Raw genomic sequence first — 12431 nt, 5'->3', positions numbered from 1 at the left:
TGTCATTGGTCCCTACATGGACCACGACATCCGGATGCTCACCCTCCCTCTTGAGAATACGGAGAACTCGATCCGAGATATCGTGGACCCTGGCACCAGGGAGGCAACAGACCTTCAGGGATTCTCGATCTCTTCCACAGAACGTCTTATCTGTCCAATAAATCTGATTCTGATTATTGAAATATCGCTACTAATGCCTCCACAATATCTTCAGTGAACTCTTCAAGAACCCTGGGGTAAAGTCCATTTGGTCAAGGTAAGTTATCTACCTTCAGACCTTTCAGCTCCCAAGCACCTTCCCACTACCAGGCCTGCATATGCAGGCACCTCCCCATCTCCACCAGATTAAGAGGAATCATCTGCCACTCATTTCCAATTCACCTCTAGCCTATTTAAACACAGCTCTCATCCACAGTCTTTGTTCTCTAACCAGTTATCCTGAACCTTCAGTTGCTCGGTTGTCTGTGGTGTTTAGTGCAGTATGTGTTCTTTCTTATTTTGTGGCCACCAGTTTTAAAGTATCTCACAATTCAAATATATACAAATGAATAACAATTGCTTTATATACTCTCTCGTCTCTTCTTTCTCTAAAGTTAATGATGTTTTACATTAAGTTTTAAAATATGGGCTTTGCTTGTGTAATCAAGATAAACTGCTTTTGAAGTGAATGTAAAAGGAGGGTAAATGTTACTAATGGAAGCTGATGAGGTAAAACACAAAGAAAGAGATACAATATCCTTGCCTTGGCTGGAAGGAGAGTGACTTCAAACAGACAGTTTGGATAGAGCAGAACTTTGGAAAGTCATGGTTAAGGAAAGAGAAGGACATGCAATGGATATGGATATTTTTATACATGAGTATGGAAATCATCATCAAAAGAAAACAGGAAAAATAGAGATGGAAAGATTTGGAGATTGCAATGGCATTCTTTTTTGAAGCGATCCATCTTTATGCCATCAAAGAGTCCACATTTAGAAATGAAATCAAGAAACATTTTCTTCTCATAAAGGGCAATGAAAGCTGTGGCGCTGTGAAATTTCCAATACTGTGGTAATAAGATTTTGTTAATCAAGGGTGTTAATGGCCATGGAACATTGCCAGAGAAAATGTTGACATTCATATGCCAAATGATCAAACTGAATGGCAGAATAAGCTTGAGAGCTCAATCTTCCATTGTTTTTTTTCTGATATTTGCCAATCAATATGCAGTTGCTACTGCTTTGCCCTGGAATGTATTTTGTTTGCACAACAGTAACAATCCATAATGCATGGAATGGAAGACTTCAGGCATCAACTCTGAACTTAATCTCGTTTAATATTCCATTGTATTTAAAGATGAGCCTCTTTTGGGCTCCCTGTCTGAGTTGGCAAAATTGTGAAAGCACAGGGCCGGATTAGAAGACATGTCTCTAGTCTTGCCAATGCAAATCCTCAAAATCTTGCCAAAAATCCTTCTAATCCTACAGTATATTTTATCCACAGTGCAGTTTGCCAAGCTTCACAATAATATTCACATAACTACATAAATAGGGAGATCAGCAGCTCCGGATCAAAATGTTTTAACCTTGCCAATATGCTAGTCAAGAAGTGCAAGCATCTTTCATTCTACAAGCCAGTCAGTACAACCATCTGGGAGCTTCTTGACTAGAATTAGAGCTGAAGTATCAGAGGTTTGTTCCATGTGGCTGTAAAATATGGATGAATGCTTTTACATGAGATGGGACTAAAGAATATTCATTTTCTATTACCATGCTATTACCATGCATCAGTGCTCACGGTTTGCTGGCATTTCACTTTCTTCTATTCACCTCAAATGACTTGCAGATTGAAGGACTAGAAGTCTTTCTAGTTACATTACATCTCAGAGATAATACACAGTACCCACCAAACAAAAGGCATGCAATCAATAACACCACATGACAAAGAAATAAGTATGGTTAAAATTGCCAGTGATGTCAATAATACAGCATGTCAATAAGGCAATAATAAACACCAAACAACAGAATGTTGCAAATGTCCCCAATTCCAGACTGGAACATACTTGACACATCAAATTGCTTGCAGTGGTGACCCTGCCAGCTAGTCACAATGTGAAGCTTAACCTGCTTCAAGATTTGGCTTTGGCTGAATTTACCAAAGACGCCCTTGCTGAAACACAGATATCCAAAATATTGCTTCTCACTTAATTACAGGTAACAGAATAACTGCTTGAACAGCTTGACTGACTATATCCTCTGCTGAGAAACCTTCTACCTCCATCTCTCTCTTCAGCTCTGATCTGTGCTGCTTTTAACCATATAACCATATAATGTTATGCTTCTCCTTTTCCCAGGCAGTGCTCCAAAGTGAATGTTTACCAGTGACTTATTTGGAAGCTGGAAGGTCTGATTTCAGGAAAAGTTGCTTTAGCACCTGCAACACAGCTTCCTCTGTACATCAGCAACATTTTAAAAACTCAAAAAAAAATTATGCATTTGAGCAAATGGGGTATCAATTAATAGAAGTTAATCAGTGTTGGATCCTGATTCTCTTCTGACCCAATGCTCCTTTAGAAATCAAGAATGAGGCATAAAATGTGTGGCTTATGATTGTTTTAATAAGTGTTACAAGAGCAAAGGTTAAGAAAAAGGACCACCAAGAAAACAAAGAAAAGACAAACAAAGGAAAATATAGTCGTTGCTATCTCACATTCAGACTAAAGATAACCAAAAATTCCAGTGGCGGTGATTAACCTACAAAATAGCCACATTTAAGTGGTATGACACCTGCTGCTGAAAACTAAGACGTCTCTAGAAAAATATTGAAGTTGAAGTATAATTGCTGTACTATAATTGCTGGAAAATTCACTGAAAAGTCCATGTAAGTAGGTGATTATATAAAAATACAGACCTCATCCAACACCGGCTATTAGATAGGGAGCTGAAGATCAGTATGAAATAAGTGCCTCTGCACTCAAATTCAGCACTAAATGAGAAAGGAAGGACTTACTTTGCAGGTTGAACTTCAAAACAGTAAGTCTTAAGATAGTGTTGTAGTCTGTTTGGCTGTTTCACAGTACAACTTCAGTGCCACATTACCTATTGATGCATTGCAAATCTTCAGTATTCTCCAAAACTGGAAAGGAACCATCACAACAACCCCCAACTACATTGCAAGTGTATGTAGCCACAAAAAATAATGGCAGTGTAGAATTGCACCAGCACGTTCTGGGGAAGATGGGAAGTGCCAAAAATTCCAGTGGTGGTGATCACTGTACATCCTCTGTCAAGCTTTCTTGTTAATGAAGTGGATATGGTTGTCCCACAAGGTCCTGTGAAATAATGATACTCAGGAACCTATATAACTAAACCATGGTTTCATGTGCAAAAAGAAGACAAAAGCTGGCTGTCCTGTGAGAAAGTAGAAACTGTCATTTGTTGTTCTAAGGAGCTTGCAAATCTCACTATAAAAACTGTGTGTTTTGCACCAATGTTGAAATCATTTGGGAAGATTTATGGTGGGAAGAGAGAAAGAAGGGCCTGCTGAAACTTAAGGCATGAACAAATTGTGCAAAATTGTTCTGGTCTCATTTAATCCCATTTCAACAGCATGGCAAAGGTCTTTTGGAGTCAAATTTACAAATGCCTAATACTCAGTATTAAGCAATTTGATAGGGTTGAACAGTAAAAGTTGAACAATAATGGTATTGTCAATTATTGGTACAATTTATAAAACCCCAATTTTTGCTTTCAGATGCAGTAGCAAATTATTTACCTCTTTAACAAAACAAACAACTATTGGGGATGTGGAATCCTCACACACATTCGTAAACATTTCTGCCATCTTGTCTTTTACGGTGCAGGTATAGTGCAAAGCCCAAAAAAGTAATTATCAAGATTCCCTTGGAATGTGGGAACATTTTTGTTAGAGTTTTGCATGGCTGAAGATTGTCAGCTGTCGAATTGACAAAATAAAGCCTACAAAAGAGAAAATGAAAATCTAAGGAAGGTTAGCATTTCCTTTCACACACAGATTAACTGTACTGAGAAAAAACATTTACTTGCTGGTGGGTCAGGACTTACATTTGCATTAGGTGGCCAGTTGTCATTTTGACAGCTTTCCTTTTGTTTGTCATTGTACATGAACTTTAGCTGCTTGCTTTGACTTCCACAGAAACAAAGGCAAACTTTAACACTTTGAAAAGTATTTGTGGAATGTGTAACTGAGAAGAGCACCTCAATAATGTGCGCTTCAGTTATTTTGTATACATGTCCAATCTATTAAAGAGCAGAAATTGCTGCTGTAGTCATTGAGTTACATATTGTCAGTATACAATAACAACTTCAATTACCTAGTCAAATCCATCTTCAAGTTACACTCTTCCTAAATCACCTTAAACTTTTACAATTTAAGAGCATCTAAGCAAGCATTCAGTGGCTCAATATAAACAGATCAAGGATCATCTTTGTTCGCCATATACATTTACATCTATTAGGAATTTGCTACGGTGTGTTGGCACGACTAGCAACAGAAAAAACATACAAAAATTATAAAGAATTATATAAAAATGAAATTAGAGGTTAAAGTACAGATATGGAATAAACTACACAAACAAATACTGCATCTCCGCACCATCCGCAAAAAGCATGACTTTCTGGTGGCCAAACATTTCAATCTCAATTGTCATTCCTGTGCCAACATGTTGGTCCATGTCTTCCTCTTGTGCCAAGATGGGACCACCCTCAGGGTGGAGGAGCAACACCTTATATTCCATCTGGGCACCCTCCAACCTGATGGCATGAATATTGATATCTCCTTCCGGTAGACATATACCTAGACCACCCCCAACACAATCTATTCCACACACTGACCATTCTTCAAGCCTGCCCATCATTTCCCCTGGGCCTCTTCCTCCTTCCCTTTTTCTTATGGCCCACTCTCCTATCCTACTAGATGATTTCTTCTCCAGCCCTTGACCTTCCTCACCCACTTGGCCTCACCTATCACCTTCCAGCTAAACTTTATTCCTTTTCCTCACATTTTTATTCTGGCATCTTCCCCCTTCCTTCTTAGTCTTGAAGAAGGGTCTCGGCCCAAAACGTCAACTATTTACTGATTTCCATAGATGCTGCCTGACCTGCTGAGTTCATCCAGCTTTTTGTGTGTATTTCATAAAATACCAGTGTGCATTTACAATGTAAATAGAATGATAAAAAGTGGCTTAAAGTATCTGCAGTGCATTGTAGTGACTGAGGTAACAGATAGAAAGGGCAGAATTTAAATTGGTCCAGGAGCAACAAATTTACTGAATTGCAAAATGTACCAGCTAGTGCTGTAGTGTCCAGATCTTCAGTGGATACATATGTAGAATTTTTAATAATCATCAGAATGAAAAATTCTGCTTAAATATTGTAGTGACTGGAGAGGCAGATAAATGTCCCAGGTCGAGTGAAGCATGAACAAGCTGAGAAAGGGAAGCGAGCGTGTACCATGTATGTCAAAGAGCTGGCGGACCGCAGCGAGATCTGAAAGAAATGCATAAAGTTTGAGCTCAAGTAGACCTGGAAGGGCTTTACTGTACCAGGCTTGAAATTGAGCACTGTTGAAAGGAAAAACACATTTGGTCCAGTTGCAACTATGTTGAGAGAAACAATGTTAACATTTGGAGTAATTGACTCTTTATGCTGAACCTTTAGGAAGTTTCAGTTGGCCACTTATAGAATATTTGGTCAGTTTGTGCTAGCTTTGTAGAAGAACATGTATGGAGAAGAGGGGATCAGCTGGCTGTATTAAAACTGTTACAATAACTGCAATAATCAAACCAAACAATCCTTTGACCAGGGAAATAGACTGGGATGTAACAAAGAAACGTCTTGCCAATCAACCTTACAAATTCCTCCTCAGTAACATCTGGAGGTATGCATGATTAGCACAACAGTCTCATACAGAATCAAATCTTTCAACCATCAATATCTCTAGACATGGCCTGCCCCACAGACTGGTTAGACTCACCAAAGGTGGAGTCATATTGGAATGCACATTTAAGAGTCTGCAGATACTGTTCCTGGGAAACATAGTAGCTCCAGTCGCCACAAAATTGCATGATATTAAGTCAGAACAGCTAAGCTGTTGCAGATAATCTCTGATTGTACTGTCACACTTTGGAGATCATTTGGATGAAGCATTGAGGGAAGGAAGAATATATTTTCTGAATGGGGGACTTTAATATCCATCATAAAAGGTAAATTGGTTGCACCACTGCTTATTGAGCTGGTACTGCATAGACAAAATAAAAAGAGGGCTGATATCATCAATCAGGCCACGGCAGTTGGAATTTCTGGGATATGTACTGAGGAACGAGAAGCTCGAACATCTTGCAGTGATGGTAAAAATTAATGGAAGAAAAAGTTGTGGTCAACTGCTGGTTAAAGGCGTGGATCTGGTGAAGGATGAAGTACCAGAGAGTCCGATGCAGGCAGTGGAGAAAGAGGCCCAGAGATGTGGCAGAGACTGAGATAGGAGCCATAGGTATCACCTATCCCCCTTCTAGCTTATGCTCCTTCCCCTCTCCCCACCTTCTTGTTCCTGCATCTCCCCCATCCCCTTTTTCCAGTCCTGGGGAAGGGTCTCAGCCTGAAATGTTGACTGTTTATCAAGTTTCATGGATGCTTCTTGACCTGCTGAGTTCCTCTGGCATTTTTGTTAGTGTTTCTTAGATCATTGTGGATCCGTCTTCATGCATTTGCTTTGGCGTCAGACATTGGTAGAATAGCTTCAAAATTTTTAAGTGACAGCACAATTGACAGCATAACCACACAGGTAGAAAACTGCGCTAACAAAAAAAACACACACACAAGGAGTTAAAGAGGTTTGAAGATTGGGTGGATAATTGGCAAAATGAAATTCAATATAGGAGCATGTAAAGTGGTTCGGTTTTCTGTAGAACTAGGAGAGCACCTGCTCCTTAGAAGTGGGACAGAGAAACTGTATAATCTGAAAAAGCATATAAACAAAGCATTAAGATAACACCACTAAATGATTTTTTTTTACCGTGTTTGAAGCTTTGGAATTCATTTCTAGACAAACTAATAATTATCATGGCTGATTTATTTTCCTTCTCAACCCCATACTCTTGCCTTCTCCCCATAATTTTTGACCCTCTTATTAATCAAGAACCTACCAACCTCTGCTTTAAATATACCTAATTAGCTGGCTACCACAGCTGTCTGTGGCAATGAATTCCACAGATTCACCACCCTCTGGCAAAAGAAATTCCTCCTTATTTCTGTTCTCAAGTGATGTCCTTGTATTCTGAGGCCCTGCCTTCTGGTCCTAGACACTCCCACCACTGGAAACATCCTCTTCACATTCACTCCGTCTAGGCCTTTCAATACTTTTGCAGGTTTCGGTGAGATTCCATCCCCTCCCCTCATTCTTGATAGTGAGTTCACTACCAGGTTCAGTTATTACCCCTCAAACATCAAGCTCTTGAACCAGTGGGGGTAATTTCACTCAACTTAACTTGCCCCATCACTGACCTGTTCCCACACCCCAGGGACTCACTTTCAAGGAGTCTTCATCTCACCTTCTCCATATTTTTTGTTTATTATTTAATAATAAATTTAATATTATTTATTGTGTAATGACCAGAATGATACAATTTGGGGACAATATATACCCTGTTGGGACAATATATACCCTGTTCATGTTCCATAGTCTTTCAATTTCCTCTTAATTCAACATATTTCTAGTGTTTTTCACTTATTGATTTCTGTATGTTGTGTGTTTGGAATGGCTATATCTATTAAGTAAGTTGTTCTTGCTTGTTTATCCTATAATATCATAACCAGACTGTTATTATGGACCGTCCTATCTGTAATAATGGACAAGTCATAATATAATTTGTGGGATTCTGACTCTAAAATTGGATCAGGCTAGCATTTATAGTAAGTTGTGGTTTATTTTATGAGTTTGTATTTTAAAGCAGGAACTTGGTGAATGATGTTTGCCACTTGATTGTACCTGTGTATGTAATCAGATTGAGTTAAACTGAATCATGTTCAGTTTAACAGGATTCTGTAATGTGTTGGATTGTTTCTGGTTTCTCTTGGCATTTTCTGTATTATCATGTTGAATTTGTTAGTCTTTTACTATATATTTTACATTTTGTTTTGTGTTAACCACCTGGTCCTGTTGATAACATTGAACCTGTATTGCCACAAGGAACCCCTCTGTTTCTAGGAAGAGGTCTCCAACTCTGAGCCAGGGGTTCAAAACCTCCCTGTCAAACCTGGTCTGCTCAGATGTGGGGGTGCCTTCCATGGAAGTTCATGCTCTTCCATAGGTTAATTTTTTCTTCTGTTGTGATCATTTCATCAGTTTTCTGGGTTGTGCTTTCGCTTGAGTTTAGTGGTATGTACATCTTAACAGAATTGCATATGCTTGCATGGAGTGCTGAATCCAGTTTTTGTTGATGAAAATATATCCTTAGAAGTTTTATCTGACTGCTGTGTCTGTTCTTCCTCTTCCTCCTTCTGTCCCAGGCAGTGTTCATTCAGGTACACTTCAGTGTACTTAGTGTTTTCTAAAATTTGTCATTTCACTTCTTATTTTTCTTTGTAAATGTTGCAGATCGGTTTCAGACCAATATATTATGCCAAAAGAATATGTTAATTTGCATATAGCAAATGTGTTTATTGTCTTTGCCGTATTTTTCCTATTGAGCTCTGTTTGGCAGATTGTCTTAAGCCCTACAGTAACTTCCGTCGGAAGTTTTCTCTTTATCACAATCTGATCTGTTTTCTGTGCTTGTTTGTTTAACAGATATTTTTATGTTTTATAGTCATCCATTGGTGGCATTGTATTTTGCCGCTTTGTTTTATATTCTACCAGCTCCAATGTATTTTTCTTTATGTTTCATGTTCTGCACTTATCTAGTCCATATTATTATTATTGTTTATTTTTCTCAGGTCAGGCTGGTAAAACCAGAGGTACGGGTATAGCCAAGCATGCTAATTTCTCAGTTGCTGGGAACTAACAGATTATTCTAATGGTGTTTAGCATTGTGGCTTTCTGAAGATTTACATAGGTATTGCTGTGTAGAGCTAATTGCTTAATGCTATTGTGTAGTGTCTTTGGGATGATACCAGCTGTAGATATTCCCTTTAACACACTCTGATCTATTTTCTTTGTTTATTATTATTATTATTTCTCTTTTGTATTTGCAGAGTTTATTGCCTTTTGCTCATTGGTTGTTTGTCTGCCCTGTTGGGCGCCGCCTTTCATTGACTCTATCATGGTTCTTGTAATTACTGTGTATGCCCGCACAAATGAATATCAGGGTTGTATATGGTGACACATATGTAGTTTGATAATAAATTTACTTTGAAATTTGAAGAAGCAGAAGCCGTCTTGGAATTCAGGCAAATTCCACTGCTGATACCATTAAACCAGGTAGTCAACCTTGAATGTTATTGCTGCATCCAAGTGTTTGTAAGGAGAAAATTGGTTGAAGTCTTTCACACATTGCACAGTGCAATGAATTGCAAAATAAGTCACTGACGAATTTTCTGCTTAAGTTTAGTAACAATATTGAATTTTCTCCTTCTGTGTACTTGCTTTGTAGACTTTGCACCCTTCACTAGATGTTCTGGATTCCTGTGAAATCCCTTAAGAGGTAATAGTGCCTTCTGTCAGCTTCTGCTACTATTTCTTTGCACAATTGGTGCTGGTTGTCATCTAAATAATTACATGATTGCAGGGATTACCAGAGCTTGGGTATTAAGTGTGCAATTCCTCTAGTTAGACATTTTCATCGTATCTGAATTACTGGAATTTTTGATATTAATATTAATTACATGCCTTGTCAGTACTAGAAAAGCCCAAGAATTATTATTTGCATTAAATGTTTATTTATTTATTTATAGTTTAAAACTGTTTAGGGATTATTACACAGCTTGGATCTTGGCCCAAAATATCAACTGCTTATTTACTTCCATAGATGCTTCCTGATCTGCTATGATCATCCAGCAGTTTGTGTGCACTGCTCAAGATTTCCTGCATCTGCAGAAATTCCTAAAATTAATGTAACCTTGTCTTTTTTTAACAATTCAAGTTCAAGTTTATTGTCTTTCAACCATACACATGTATACCACCAAATGAAACAATGTTCCTCTGGACCAAGGTGCACAACACAGCACACACCTCACACACATAACACATAAAATAATATTACTACTAGTAAATTAGCAACTAATAAGTTGCATTTAGATTATATTAGATTAGATTAGATTCAACTTTATTGTCATTGTGCTGAGTACAGATACAAAGCCAATGAAATGCAGTTAGCATCTAACCAGAAATGCAAACAATAGTGTTACTTACAAATTAACTGTGATGTAGATGGAAACGTGAGTGTGGCTCTTAGCATGCCTGAAGTCCACAATGATCTGCTTGGTCTTCTGGGTGTTAAGGGCCAGGTTGCTGTCGGCACACCATGCGGCCAGGTGCTGGACCTCGTCCCTGTAGGCTGTCTTGTCATTCCCTCTGATCAGGCCAGCCGCCGCGGTGTCACCTGAGAACTTGATTATGGAGTTAGAACCATGTACAGGAATGCAGTCATAGGTGAAAAGGGAGTACAGAAGAGGGCTAAGCACACAGCCTTGAGGCACATTGGTGTTCAGGGTGAGAGTGGAGGAGGAGAGGTTGTCTATCTTAACTGATTGGGGTCTGTTAGTCAGAAAGTCCAAGGTCCAATTGCAAAGGGATGAGCTGATACCAAGCTGGTGAAGTTTGGTGATCAGCTTGGAGGGGATCACAGTATTGAATGCCGAACTAAAGTCAATGAATACAAATTAAAGACTAAACAGTATAAAGCTACTTGTGCTTCATGTGTGGTGGCAGGGAATTCAGCAACCATATGGACTGAAGAAAGAAGCTGTTTCCCATCATAACAGTTCTTGTCCTAAAGCTATGGTAGATACTACCTGATGGTAGGGGCTCAAAGAGATTGCTGTATGGGTGGGAACGATAATTGACAATGCTAAGGGTCCTGTGTTTGTAGCACTCCTGATAAATATCTCTGATGGATGGAAGAGGGAGCTTGATGATTCTTTCAGCAGTCCTCGCAATCCTTTGTAGGGACTTGCAGTTGGATGCCTTACCATTCCCATACCAGTTGGTGATGCAGCTCGTCAGGATACTGACGTTAGGTGTTCCCGTAAAAATTGGTTAAAATAGAGGAGGGAGCTTCACTCTCTTCAATCAGTTTAGGAAGTGGAGACACTGCTGTGCCTCCCTTACTAAAGGGGTGGTGTTGAGGGACCAGGTGAGATTGTTCATGATGTGCATTCCCGGAAACTTGCTGCTCCTAACTCTCCATGGATGAATGTGTACGTCAGTGAGGAGTAGTTATCAGGCACCTTCTTAAAGCCCACAATTATCTCTTTGCTCTTGTTCATGTCATGTCGAGATTCAAATGATTGTGCTTGCACCCGTTGACCAACCGCTCTACTCCTCTCTGTACTCCGTCTCGTCGTTGTTGTTGCTGAGACCAACCACTGTTGTATCATCAGTGAACTTTATGATTCAGTCGGAACTGGATCTAGCAGTGCAGTCACGAGTCAGCAGCAGGCTGAGCACACAGCCCTGGGGGACGCCAGAGCTCAGTGTGGTGGAGCTCGAGATGTTGCTACAAGTATGGACCGACTGTTGCCTTTCTGTCAAGAAGTCCAGAATCCAGTTACAGAGAGAGGTGTTGACACCCAACGAGGACAATTTAGCTACCATCTTCTGAGGGACGATCATATTAAATGCTGAGCTGAAATCGATAAATAGCATCCTGGCATACGAGGCACCATTTTTCAGGTGGGACAGGGAGGAGCGGAGATTCTGTAACATTAGTACCATTTAGTTAATAATGTAGTTTGTCATGTGCTGTTCCTAGTTAAATGAGGAATGTTGGCCGGACGTTACATAGAGATGAGTTAAACTGGGAATATCGAGCTTACATATTCTTATATCCCATCAGAGGCTCTGTTTATTACACAGCTCTTAGAGTAATCAGTTTCTATTGCTTGAAAAGTGACTGCATCCTAGACTTCATAGGCCAAAACACATTGGCTGTGATGTTCGTTCTACTGGCACTTGGTGTTCCCAGTTATGTATGTCCAGGATATCTGTAGATATGATACATGTACAGAAGAAGCTGTCAGTGCCACCTTCCATGGAATCCAGTGGTGGAGTCCAAAAGTCCTGGGATTTTCCAGCATTACACTGAATCCACCTGACTACCAGTTGTGGAATTGGACTTGCTGTAAAACTAGAATACCTATTTATTTGAATTGAATTTGCAACATGTTTACTAGGAAGATAAGGATAAGCTGTGTATTTTTAATTAATTTTTAAAAAATTATTTTTAGTTGTTTCTTATTATTTCAATATATTTCTTCTTA

The sequence above is a fragment of the Mobula birostris genome, chromosome 7 (genome assembly GCF_030028105.1).
Source record: "Mobula birostris isolate sMobBir1 chromosome 7, sMobBir1.hap1, whole genome shotgun sequence".
NCBI classification, from domain to species: Eukaryota; Metazoa; Chordata; class Chondrichthyes; order Myliobatiformes; family Myliobatidae; genus Mobula; species Mobula birostris.
The sequence above is the reverse complement of the archived record's forward strand: the minus strand, read 5'-3'. Positions refer to the sequence as shown.